The sequence below is a fragment of the Anopheles merus genome, chromosome 3R (assembly GCF_017562075.2).
Source record: "Anopheles merus strain MAF chromosome 3R, AmerM5.1, whole genome shotgun sequence".
In the NCBI taxonomy this organism is placed as follows: domain Eukaryota; kingdom Metazoa; phylum Arthropoda; class Insecta; order Diptera; family Culicidae; genus Anopheles; species Anopheles merus.
Window position 1 is genome coordinate 31,216,660 of NC_054084.1, and position 13,878 is coordinate 31,230,537.

General features: G+C 48.3%; 1 protein-coding gene across 9 annotated transcripts in view; it reads right to left on the reverse strand.

Annotated features, from left to right (window-relative positions):
• Nucleotides 1–13,878, reverse strand: part of LOC121595299 (ets DNA-binding protein pokkuri) — a 46,126-nt gene that overhangs the window by 12,358 nt on the left and 19,890 nt on the right. For all 9 annotated transcript variants that reach the window (XM_041919188.1, XM_041919197.1, XM_041919187.1 and 6 more), the window contains exon 3: nucleotides 9,736–9,810. The gene's annotated coding sequence lies outside the window, so the exon portion shown is untranslated. The remainder of the gene's footprint in view (nucleotides 1–9,735; nucleotides 9,811–13,878) is intronic.

Sequence of the window (13,878 nt, forward strand, 5' to 3'; positions counted from 1 at the left end):
CTCTGTAATTAAGCGATAATCGAATTCGAACGAACCTGTTTGCTCTGTCCCTTATGCCAGACAGGGATCTTCCCAAGCACAGAAGATGCTGTGTATCATTACACCCATTCCATCCTGCTGCCGCCTGGGGTATTTGGTGTGGTTGTCCTCCCTCTGATACCGTAATTACCCTTCGGAAGGACTCTCCAACCAACTCCTTTCCCTTCCATAGCTACTGATCGATTCACGGACTGAGAAGTAGCGGTGGGAAAAGGAAGTCATTAAAATAAGTACACAACACAGACGAGACGACGACGGCGGCGGCGGCGGCGACTGTGTCAGAATCAGAAGATCGCGCCGTAGCGAGCCGGACCGACGATGTAACGGTGGTTTTAAGTTTGCGTCACAACATGCATTAACATCGATACAACGGACCGATTCACAGAGGGAGGAGAGGATCGATCGGGGGAGCTCTCTGTATTTACGATCGCACTAATAGTACACACCACAGAGATACCTAACTCTCCAAACTCTACGAGGCAGAAGTATGTTCTCATCGAATGAATATTTACAAAAATGCTAAACAAAACCACCACCACCACAGGTCCTCCTCCTCTCACCATCCATGCAAACCAATCCACCCACAGCAAAAGCAGCCGGGAGGCTGCTTGTAGTAGGAGGATCAAGTTTATAAATCACACGCTTCGCGCAATTGCTTTCCGTTTTACCGGAAGATCTTCCCCAACCGCGTGTATAGCTCCGAGTAATGCGAGTAACCTTCAAATGAAAATGAAAATTGCAATCGACTAGTACTACCGCGCGCTTTGGAGAGTTGTTTTGGGGAGGAGAAAAGTGTGAAGGGTGAATTTAGGATCCAGCCGGATTAAAATACATCTCACTCGGGAGGGTTTTGGTACGAGTTTGTCTGGATTGTTCTTGGGTTGGAGATAAATATTGATTCCCAGTTTCTCACATTGCTTTTTATCGAGTACTCGAGTGGAATGTAAGTCTAAGCACAGGAAGTGAGAGTGTGTATTGGCGGCTTTACTAAATGTGCAAACGAGGAAACGTGATGTTACACACTACCTTTCCGTAGAGAAGTACCTAACATCGGCGCAGGTACTGGGTGGTCAGTGTACGGCTTTGATATTTCTACACTCCATTCTCGGGATGGTAAACCGTTTCCTGTAGCAAACAGCCAGAGCCAGAGCAAGAAGTCAGGAAATGGCGCACTGATCTCAATTCTCGATCTCGATCGATCGCTGATCAAGCTTTTATAAACAGGGGTGAGACAGCAACATGAAGCGACAACAGGAAGCGGGTGTGCGGAAAGATGGAAGATGATAGTGCGGTGTGCCAACCGCACACCTTTTTCGCCCCGGTGTGTGCTCGCTGGAATTGCGTGGATCGCGCGTCTCTTGATCAGGGGGGTTCTCACAACGCGCGGAACTCAACTCAACGATCATCACCGATTGTGTTTGAAGTTCTAACTCTCAACGATGTTTTGCCCTTCCCTTCAACCCTCACCCCTCAAACCCCCCACAAGAGGGTGTGTAAAAAGGGGTGGAAGACGAAACGGAACAGAACAGATTGTAAAACGTGTTGGTTATGCTGGGGCTCGGCCTAAACAGCATCCACCATTACTCGTTTAGGCTTAAACTTCCTTAAAAATGTTTGCGGCTGCCGTTCGTTTGCCACTACACCCGCCGTCACCACCACACCTTACACCACCTTTATACGATCTCTCATCTCATTTGCATTTCGTTAAGTCGGCGCGCGGGGGATTTGGCTTTTTTCTCTTCTCCCCTTGTCAGTGCGAGTGTGTGCTGCCTGCTTCCCGTGTGTCTGCCACCGTCTTGTGGGTCTTTTTCCGTCTTTCGGAGGGAACAGGGTGGGGTTTTTGAGGAGAAATGAAGCAAGCTCCATAGAGAGATAGGTCCCCTAGTCGGGAGTTCGGGTTCGTAGGGGATGGGATTTTGTCCATCCATCCGTTGTTTCAGTAATAATATTTTGTCGTTAATGTCGGTCCTTATGTGTCCTCTCCGTAATAAAAAAAAACGATCCCTTGCGGCCGGGGAATGAGACAGTTTTATTTTTTGGACAATTTTGCTTCTTTCTCCACCACACACCACAGCAACGAAACATGAAGGAACCAGCCACAGGCGAGGGAATGGTGGTAATGATTGTTTGCTTTCTTGTCCTTTCCAACCTGTGAGCGCGTTTGCTTTTTAAGCGCACATTTCTGGAAGTGGGATGTACGTACTGGAGAAGAGAAAAAAACACGCACAAATCTCAGCCCTTCCTCCTCCTCCCACACACACACACACACACACACCCCTTCCTTGCTGTGGAATGTGCGCGCAAGATGAATAGAGATTGTGTTTGGTACCGCATTGGCGAGCGCACGCACATCTTAGCTTCTCCACGCTGTGTATTTGTTCCCACAGCGTGGCTTGGAGAAGTAGACGTGTCGACGTGACGTAACGCGATCGCCGCCGGCACACACTTTACCATACACAAACGGCTCATCTCGCTTGCCACCGCTGTTCACTACACCACTCGCGTGTAAGTAAACGTGAGTGTGTGCCACGCTGCCATTTGTACAGCAAACTACAGGTAGAGACGCCCTTTACCATCCACGCACACACAAGTCCGCCATTTGACACCTTCTGTCATCTCTGGGGACTCAAAATCTGCTTTCCGATTGGAATATTGACCACCAGCACGAGCACAAATAACGCACAGGTGTGTGTACTCCTCAGGGCGACACAAACGAAAAGCAAAAAAAAAAAGCAAAATGTGTGTGTGGCGTAATGAGGCGTTTTAAAAATCAATTTCTCTCCTAAAGAGGAAATTAATCTCGCTCGCGCAAATTAACCGATTAAAACGCTTCAATCGCGTCGTCCATTAAACTAGGGCAGGCACACTACACACACGCACACTAAACGGGTCGATTACTTGAGCCGCAACGAGCGGATAATGACGCAACGCCGAGACTGCGGGAGTCTGTGTGTGCGAATGAGTGTGTGGGGAGGAGAGTCGGCTTATTCATTTCCGGTTGGCTGCTGTGTGTGACTAATCATCGATCCTTCCCGCTTTGGTCGCCGTAAGCATGATGGAGAAACGCTTAATCCTCTGCGAAAGCCGCACAACAAATGTATGCGAGTGTCTGCTGGGGCATTTTACGGACACGCACACACAGACTTTGTTGGATATTCTTTTGCTTCCTTCAAAATAAATTAGGAAAGCGTTGAATAACTGTGAAACGAAATAGACGCCGCTGTCAAACACTGAGCGCAAACAACAATCTTATTCCATCCCTAAGTAGACACCACGCGGTATGACACGATCTATCTGCATTCTGAGCTGGGGCCTCCGATGCGTGCTGTCAGATCAGCCTGAAAGAATGGTTTTATCTGTGTGCCTCTTTCGCTCGTTCCGGGTTGGAGCGAAATGGATCGAAATTGTCATCATAATTTCGTCACACTTGGGAGAAAGAAGAAGGTGTGTTTGGCATTCTTCTTGTCATTTAAGAATGGAAAAAAGAATTGGACTTAAAAAGCTGACACCTTTGGATTTAGAGCGGGTTGATGTCAACACAACAATGCTGTATTCATCTTTAGGTCTTTAGGAGAGAAAAGAGATGCCCCCCCTCCCTACTAAGCCGCTCTGGATAGAAATGCGTCACGGAATGTCGCACCATATTTCGCGCAGCGTGCCCCCATCATCCATATCATTCCCGGATCTTCATGTCTCGCGCTTTGGGGGATCATTGTTACTTCAATAAATTAAGCTATGCCTGGTGCTTGGTGTACACAACAAAAGGTTACTTAATTCCGTTTTGAGACTATGAGCCTTAAGAAGATAGTAGAGGGATTTGTGTGACATTTGCGCTGCGCCTTAACCCAGACGGGTGGACGTCGTCGTGAGCTATTCTGAGTTCCGCTTGAACGTGAGATTGCTTGGCGTCTCCGCCGTGTGTATTTCGTCGAGATAGAGGTGCAGCCACAATAACTGTTGCATAGAGGGTAGAGGGCTCGTTTGGACTTCCCTTTGAGCATCAGAGTGTTACGTCAGACAGAGAGTACTGGTAGTAGTAGTACCTCAACGCCAACACACATTGTGGGCAGATTTCATCTGCCGACGACCACAGGCCGTATGAAAACGAAACAAAACCCTCTCCCTTTCACACACCACACGATCATCGCCAACGATCGTACTGTTGGTGGTGGTAGCGAGAGGGGCCGCCCATTACGTCACGATGTCGGCTTTTCTTCAATAGTGCTCCACACAGTTCCGCTGGAGTTTGCTGTTGCGTGGTTACTTGATTACCTTTACACACTGTGCCACCATCTCCATCCCCAAAAGCCCTCTCGCTCGCTCTTTCTCTCTCTCCTGTCTCGTCGGTTGATTACGAGACATGAGCCGGGGGCAAGAGGCAAGACAGAAGACAAATCTGAAAAAAGGTGCAATTTTTCATAAGACGTAGGCGGTTGGTTGGGGATGAGAGCGCTGGAAGAAAGCAGAAGAAACGCGGCATGCACGCACCCGTAACAAACGCAACGCGCAGAGAGCGAAATAAAGAAAGAAAGAGCGCGCAAAACGGAGCGCTGGAAAGTCGGTCAAACGTTTTAAAATTCATATAACACGATTAAGTAACACTCCCTCCTGCGCTCCAACCACCGGGAGTCGTCAGACACACTTCGGAGGTTGTTTTTTTGTTGCTTTCGGTGAGGTATAACGACGTTGATTACCCGATGACAAACCGATCGACTTGACGGTGTGCCGCTTTTCCGGTTTGTGAGGCATGCGTGGAAACATACACACTCACACATCTTGGAGAAGAGTGCGGCGATCACGTAATTCACCTTCCATGTATCCCGGGTACTGCGCTACATGGACGACCTAAGGTACGATCATGCCAACTCCAATCGGGATTAATTTGAGTAATAATGAATCGCAAACAAAACCAAATCTAATAATTTGTGAGAGCGCTAATTTATTTAACGTCTCCGACGAGTTCCAATTTCTAATCGACCTTCAATGCTCTTCTCGTGCACGCCCAAGACAAATAGTTTCGCGGTAGCGATCCCACATCCCTCTTCTTCCCTGCCTGTTCTATTTGACAGCTCACCGGGCAGTTGTTTATAAACAACGGAATGTGTAGAGCTGTAGGTGTACACACTCGGGCGCCTGCTTCCTGACCTCGGAGGTTGGAATTTGTGATCTTCCTGTTAGGCGTACACTCCCTCCCCTCCAAGCAGAGAACATGACCCAGAAGTATTTCCAAAAAATTTGCGTCATTTTTTTTCCTCCTCCAACCAATCGGATTTTTGGGCGGGAAGGGAACATCGGGCAGTAAAATTAATGACCAGCCAGACATCGGCCCCCACAGGCCAGCTAAGGTGCAAACAGAGAGGGAGAGGAGAGACCGCTCGCTATGGGGTTCGCATCCGGGGAATTTCTCACACCGGATGGAAGATAAATCGCGCCAACCGAAGAAGGGGAATGGCTCCATACGACCAAAGGTTCCCCAAACTCCCTGAACTCACGCGCGGTCGACTTCGTGGCTTTATAGCATCACACAGCATCATTTCTCTCTCGTTCGGCGCATTGGGGGTCGCAGCCTGGGGGCAATTAATGGACCGGAAAGCGCTGTCGAACTCCCCACGGGTGTCGATCACGGGTGTCGCATCGAGAGAGCGTTCCCGAGGTCAACCGGTTGTAGTTGTTGTTGTTGCCCCGACAGAGAGAGGTAAATCCCGGTTCGACGCCAAAAGACGCAAGAAAGGGCAGCAGCAATCCCGTCCCGGCCGGAAATAGCAAATAAAAGTTAATATTTCAATTTTTGGACTGGCCAGAGTGCGCGCGCGGGTGTGCAGCAGCAGCCGAACTGTAAATCTGGAAAGAATAGGGGCTGAGGACGCCAGCGGAGTGTGTGGTGCTTGTGTCTTGCCTGTGCGTTTGGCTCTCCTAATTAATACACCCGGCGGCGCCCCACCACTATCTACTGCCGCGCGCGCGTGTGTGGACACACCAGTGCCGTGGCCTCATTTCTTTTAGGGACGGGAGATAATTTGAGACTTCCCGTCGTAGCACAGACACGACGCCCGTCCGAGTGGATGGTGTTGAGGGCGAGAGAGAGTGGGTTTTTCATTTCATCCTTTTTCTTTTTAAATTGGAACGCAGTCCAAATTGGTATTGGGCAAGAATTTGCCCAACGGCAATGTGCATTCTCGGCTTGTTCAGAGACAGCCACTAACAGAAAGGCTCCAGAAGAGGCGGGGAGAAGGGGGAAATAAAATAAAAAACGAAGGGGTTAAAGCGAACAGCAGCATGATGATAATAAAAGACGAAAAAAAAGAAACACAAACGCACAGACACTCATCATCTCGCCATCGTTTTCGTTGGACAAGATCAAAAATCAATTTCCTCAATTTTGGCTCCCTGCTTCTTTTTTTTTGCCAAAAACTGGTGCACACACACATTGCCAACGGCTGACGTCTCCCGACAACAGACTGACCCCGGCCCCACACACTACTCTGTAGGGGGATGGAGAGCGACATGCTTTGCGCATAAGGAACGAACGAAGGAAACCGGATATTACTACTCTTACTAAATCTATAAACATTTTCCTGTCCGATTTTCATTCGGTTCATAGCATTTTGTGTGCGTGCGTCCAACCCCAAAACCCACCCTCTTGTCAGCTTTGTGAATGCGAAATTGCAACAAGCAAACACACGCCAACATCGGGTGAAGTGTTTAGTAGTGTATGGGGGTGGGGAATTCGAAAAAGGGAAATGAATTCGACCGGCGAGGAGAAGGCACCAAACCGGAAACGGCGAGAGAGGTGGTAAGGCTGGACACAGGAAACGGTACGAAAACGGCACAGGAAATGGAACCCGGACCGAAGGATAAGCGGGATCGATAGGGGGAAGGGTGGACTTGTTGGAGGTTGTAGTAGTAGGGCAGAGAGCACATCCTTTTTTTCAAATTGACTCGAAAAGGATACAAAAAAAAGAAAACTTATACACACATACACCGACAAACATACCGATACATATATATTATCGTGATGCTGTGGGGGAGCGTTTGGAAGGGCCGTCACGATGCATTCGTGCATCATGCAGCTGAAAATAAATGCACTGCCCACCCCCAAAAAGCACCTCCACCTTCTTTCTCTTTCCCTCTTGTGGGTAGTTGCATTTGCATGCAATTTAGTTAGTTCAATAGCGCGTCGAGAAATATTGGCAAAGTGCGTATTGATGCTCCTTTTTATATTTGGTTTTAGTCGAACTGAATAATAACAATATTGCTATGAGAGAGAGTGTGTGAGAGCGAGAGAGACCATAAACAAAGCTGGAGCTTTAAAAAATTATGGATACATGTTGGAGCCCCCCCCTCCCCCTCCTCCAGCCGAACTCCGTTGCCAGAAGAGTTTTGGTTTTATGTATTTTAATTTCCACACCCTGTATGTATATTTGTATTGAATCGGGGCCTGATATTACTGCTTTTTTTTCGATTGCCCTTTTGTTCCGGTGCCCGGAAGGTATCATGCCATCAACACACACACATACACAATGCGCTCTTCCCTTTGTATGGTGGGCGCGCATTTATGATCACTTTTTGTATAGTCCTGCGACCGGAACCAGTCTCTCCCTACCGGCCTGCAGAGAAAAGAGGGAAAGTGGGGACTGGGAAGAGTGGGGCGGAGGAGAAGAGCAAGCATGTAAAACATACATCCATAAATACACCTCCAATCGCGCGAGGACACACACACATGCTGCCCCCGGCCGCCCTTCATTGACGACCGGTAATGAAAATGGCCGGTAATAAATTTGGGCAAGCACTGGTAAGGGTTGGCAGGGGTAGTGGTAGAAGAGGGAGGAGTAAAAAGGGAACACAGTGGCAAAAACAGAGCAAACATAATCGCTCACTCGCATGAAACGTAATGATAATGGGAAACCGGGACCAATTTCCGGAAGTGCACGCGCGAGGAGAGAAAGAGAAAATCAATACAAATTTATGAACTCGTCGCACACAGGCAGACACAGGCTTCATCGCATTATTTACTATCGACGCGGGGGCGGCCATAAGGTTGACACACAGTCGCCCACACACACACACACACACACACACATTCGGGATTTCTAGTTCCGGAAATGGAAAAACGGACGACGACTTCCCCCACGAAGGTAAGGGGTCCTCCGAAAGGGCGGAAAATATTCGTACATTTCCGGATCATGGAATGGTTCCCTCCTGTGGAGATGTCGAGCAAAAGGGAGTAAGGTAAAGGGAGGCAGGTGGTAGTGAAGGTAAAAATAAATACGGCACACACACACACCAATGTGGATGAAATCATGTGGCCCCAGCATGCCCCAACAAACGCCGCGCGCTCCACACCGACCAACCGTTCAACTCAGGTATTATCCCACCACCACCACCACCAGTCAGGTCCGGCTGGGGGCTGCGGAAATGGTGAAAGAAGATTTATTGCCCCGGAAGAGATAAGTTCTTGTCGACGGAGCAGTCAGTCGGCGGCGTCGCTGCTGCCATTCGTTTTATTGGTAGCGGAGATCGCGCGCTAGCGATATAAATTCGCGAAGCCTTCCTTTTTACACCACACAGGGGAAGAGGAGGGGACTCGGGACATGAGTGCACAAGTGCACCGCCGGCTACAGGGCGGTGGTATCCAAAACCAAGCAACAGCAACAACAACAACAAAAAGAGAAAGGAAAGGAAGTGACGAACCAGCGACACAAAACGGACAACAGAAACACACAAAAAATGGGACCACCGGGCGGGCCGGCGATTCGAAGGTTCGAAGGTCGTCTCCATGCGGCACAAAACCCGCCAAACACACACACACACACACACACTTCCGGTTCCGGATGTCGGCCCGTGCCCAGAGAGCCGGTGCGCGCATAAAACGCTCATGCAAAAACCGTTTTGCCTATCAAGCCCCACCACCACCACGCGCGATGCGATGTCTTGCGCCAGCGTGCGTTTCCGGAAGCGTAACAAACCCTCCACCTTCCGTACCACGTGCGCCATGCTTTTTTGTGAGTGTGCCAAGTGTGTGCGTCTCCAGCTCGGTGCGAATTCGAAAAGAAAACGGTACACGAGCAGAGACAACACACACCGAATGGACAAGCAGTTCCGTTGTTGTTGCTGTGAGACCGCGTTATTATTATTTACGTCAACGCCGCGATCACCTGTGTGTGTGTGTGTGATCAACCCCATTGAGAAAGGGAAGGTATGAAAGGGGGCAATGGTGGGTTTTTTTGTAGGTTGGCTGATGTTGTTGTTTCGGTACACACACACACATAATCATGTTCAAGCAATAAAAAAGCTTCGTTTTTGTATCGGCGCGCGCGAACGCGGAAGGAGAAGAATGCAAAAACGGCAAACTGTGTTACCCTCCTTAGTGGAGGATTCGGGTGGAGTGGGAGGTGATTATTGAACACCGCACAAAACAAATCATAAAACTGCATAATGCAATGACAGTTGTGCGATTTTTAATGATGAAATACAACGAAAGGGAAATATAATCCGAAGCAGCGTCTTGCTTTTAAAGGACTTTAGGCGGCAATCATGCAGATGGCGTGAACAGAGCCGTGCCTTACTACGCGGCGTTATACGCAAGAAAGCCAGAGTTCAAACCTCATTCAGTAAGACTCAAAATTTTAAAATTAAATTCAAAATAGAGGTAATCAATTTTCTATCTAAAATACTGAATCGTGTACACAAACTTACGTTTCCAATACTGACGAACTCCAATGCGACATCCAAATTCTGTTCACGCTATCACTAATACCGGTTTGTTGTGTCCTGTAAGAGAGAGATAATTATGGGGATTAAAACATTGCGAAAAACGTAACAAATATCTAAATATACACATACAGAAAAAGGTGTTGTTTGTTAAGGCGCAAAGCTTTCACGCTCGAGATTTTGCAATTAAATAATCTGCAGCGAGCCCCAAGGGAGAACACAAGGGAAATACACACAGGTAACAAACCTCATTGGACGCGGTTGAAATGAGTGTGTGTGGTTAGTGCCAGTTAGTGATTACAATAAGAAGTGGGTAGTGAGGTAGAGTAGTGTAGTATTTAAGATTCCGGGGAACGAATTTTGTTCATCATCCTCATCTAGTCGGCTCAAGTGTCGGCATCTCCCCTAACGAGTCTCGGTTTGCGTACCGTACACAAATTAAAAAAAAAGGCACAGTACACCCCAAACATCTCTAATTGAAACGATAATTTGAACAAAAAAATAAAGTCATGGCCCATCTAAGTGCACTTCACCAAATCCCCAGCAGACTGGCGCTGGATGAGGAGATGCGATTGCTGGGGACATTAATTACTGAGCGGCTCTACACTACACACCCGGTTGAGTGCAGAGCTACACCTTTACACCGACATCTACACACCCATAAGAGGAGACTCACAGTACCTCCGCACACCACACACCAGCCATATCAAAATGTCTTCGCTTCGCTTAATTATTACTTTTAATTTAATATTTCCTTCCTGCCTACCGAATGCAACAGTGCATCATCAACTCATGCATGCATTGGATGGCGCGCGAAAATGCATCTCCGTCGTCGACGGAAGCAAAATGCAATTCAAGTACGATGAGGCAAATTTCGCAACGCGACCCTCCCTCGGTAGTTGGCGGTTGTGGTGCGAGAAGATGGTTTATAGAATTAAAAGTGGTACAAAAAGAAACAACCCGGGTCGAGTGCACTACCATTCGCCTGTGCTCTGGAGGAATATGAGTAGCGGGAAGGCAGGTAGAAGGTTCACTTTTGCCCTCTCGGACCTGAACTCGGACTGGGAGGGGTGAGTCAACGCGCTCGGGCTATTCAATGTGCAGGAGGGCGCAGAAGGACACACCACGGGGCAACGGCAGACACGGAAATATGATTCGCGCGCTGTCGTCGACTTGGACTTGACTCTTTTGGACGTCCCTGCCTAGACGACGAGCGTTCGAGAAGGGAGAACAACCCTTTCACCACCCCCACCCACTGGGTGGAAGGGGCGATGGTGGGTAAGAAATCATTGCTTGTTTGCTGTTAAAAATAAACCACCATGACTGTGTGTGTGTGTATGGTACCATTTTCCTCGTTCGGAATGTGGCTTCCTGTCTCCTGACTATGAGCTGTCGAAGTTACGCAGAAGGAAGCCGTACAGATGAACGTGCGCGCTCGAAGTTGAACATCTTTGCCTGTGGAGTGGAGTGGGATGAGGAGGGTTAGGAATAGAAGTTCCTTACCACCCTCAGCAAACCAGTTTCCCCACCGGCAAAAGCGGAAGCGTGAGAATCGAGGAATATAGGCTTAACACATACACGCGAGGACCATAAAATAGGAATATCATCTTCGTGTCAAAAAAAAATCCATCCAACCCAACCCCAAAAACACACGAGACCATCGCAGAGAGGGGAAATCCAAATGATTCACGACGTTTTAATTTTCTACGGCACCAAGTAAAGCACACACACAGAGCGGGGCGGGGGGACGACATTCAAATGATCCAAGAAGTTGGACGGTGAACGAGCATCAGAAACAGCGGCGTGATCGCGCGCGTGTGTGCAACGGGGTGGGGCAGAAGAGGAGGTAGCACATTTCCGCGTTTCCGTGCAAATCGTGCCACGGGCGGCAAAAAAGCAAAACCGCGTAGATTGTATGGGTTTCTCGTGGGCGGGTGGGTGGTTTTAGGGGGAGTTTGATGTTGCAATCTAGCAGCCGGGAGGGGGGGGGGGGAGCCGTGTTTCCCTTTTTCCTACGCCTTTTTCATTCGATTTAGACACAGCACGCGAAACAGGAAGTGAACCACTTTGCAGAACGACACGGCAGGGGGCACCTACTAAGCTTAATACTTATAGGTCCCTCGCTTGCCGTCTTAGCCGTCATCATCATCGTCTGCCCTTCTCTGCCACCACAGCGTAACGGGAAAAGGAATAGGTGGAGGGCACCGTGTGTGTGGGGGGAGGTAAGAACGTACCCATAAGGAACTGCGGCGCGCGTACTCCTTCTTTTTCTTCGGCTTGTGAGCGCACTTCAGGCCCAAGTGGGCCGAAGGGTTTCGTTCGAGAGTGATTAGCATAAATAAATTAGCATGTCTCCGGGTGCGCGAGCGCGCTAGCTGGAAGGCATGCCGCACACACCACACACCATACTATGCACATTAGAGCAGTCCAGTGCGAGAAAGAGCGAGCGAATGCGACTGTATAAATTGCAGCAAATGCATATCCGGCATTGTAAAGGCCTGTGCCCCGACACACACACACATACCCAGGCTAGAGACGACGACTGTGTGTGCGCGTTTGCGGTCGCGGAAGTGGTATTAGACACTTTTTCACTTCACTCACTTCGCAATTCCATTCCGTGCTTACGACGAGAAGGAAACGAATTGAATTTAGAAGTGAGTAGAATATATCGGCGGCAGTGTGGGGCAAGCTTTGGTGGGGCAAGCGAATAAGCGACTGAAGGCGTCCACGTTTAGCGAAACCGCAAGAATTCGTAACATCGTTTTTGGGGACACCATGTTGCTCTTCTCCCTGTGCTGCTGCTGTTGGCACACATCCATCAAATGTTTACGTTTCATCAATCCAACCGAGCCGGATACGGAAATTAACTGCAGCAGATTTTGTTGTTGTTGATTCTACTTGTCTCGTTTGTACCGAAAAAAAAGCCAGATGTTTTTAACGGAGCGCGCGAGAGATTTGGGGATGGTTTTTTCTGCTGCTCTTCGTCCCTGTTCCGCGCAACGACGGATGGTTCGCGCGCGTTCAAGGTGAAACATGTAATTAATTTCAAAACACACATATAAACACACATAGTCGGCACAGGTTTGCAGCATTCTTCTGTGGCCAACGGTTCGCGGATGGCTAAGACGAATCTGCGCCACAATTAACTTCCCCGTTCAAATCACGCTTAAATGGCATATAAACAAACAAACAAAAACGGAACAATCAGTGCACGTAGTACAAGTGTATACATACACACACATAAACACATTTAAAAGCAGAGTAATTTGGGAAACAGGAAAAATATATAAGCCACCTTTGGATTGCGCTTCAATCATGACATACATTGATTAAAAAAACCCTTTTTGACTGTTTTCAGACCTTAACAATAATATTTACAACGATTAAAACTCAACAAAGGATGATGAAGTTAGTGTAAAAAAAACCTCACACTACACTTTTTTGTTTAGCAAGTACATTCATTCAATTGAACTATCAAAACAAACACACGAACGAACCTTTCAGTGTGTGCGTGTGTGGTACAACCCATTCGTAAAAACCCCGTAAGTGAATCGCGCGAAAGATTACGAATGCGGAAATTGCCGGCAAAGGCGGCAGCAGCAGCAGCAAACGGCAAACGGTTAACACACACCACACCCTGGCACGAACTCCCCAACAACACACACAGTGCACACACCATCACGCGTCGCTGCTTTTCCTGTTTTGAAATGCGCGGGGATTAGCTAAAGGCAGGCACAAAAAAGGCCCCCATCTTAACCAATCAAAGCCAAAGTCAGCCACCAGCATACACACGGTTCTGGTTCCTCGTTGCGTTACACACAGCCCATGAGGTGGCTGCTGCTAGAAGGCTTATACATTTGAAGGTGTCACACTTGTCGTTTAGTCACAAAAGTGATGATCTTTACACAGGAAACAGCATCACGCGTGTCATCAAGAACTGAAGCAACAAGAATCGATGATCGTCTGGGCGTGATTCCGTCTGGGCTTTAATGATCGTTATAATGGCGCTTGCAAATAATAAATAATAATAAAAAAACAGCACAAAAGCAAACAATCATCATCCATCACCGGCGTGAGTAAACACAAGTGGAAACGCTCTTGAAAGCCAGCAGAACCGCTTGAGAAGCT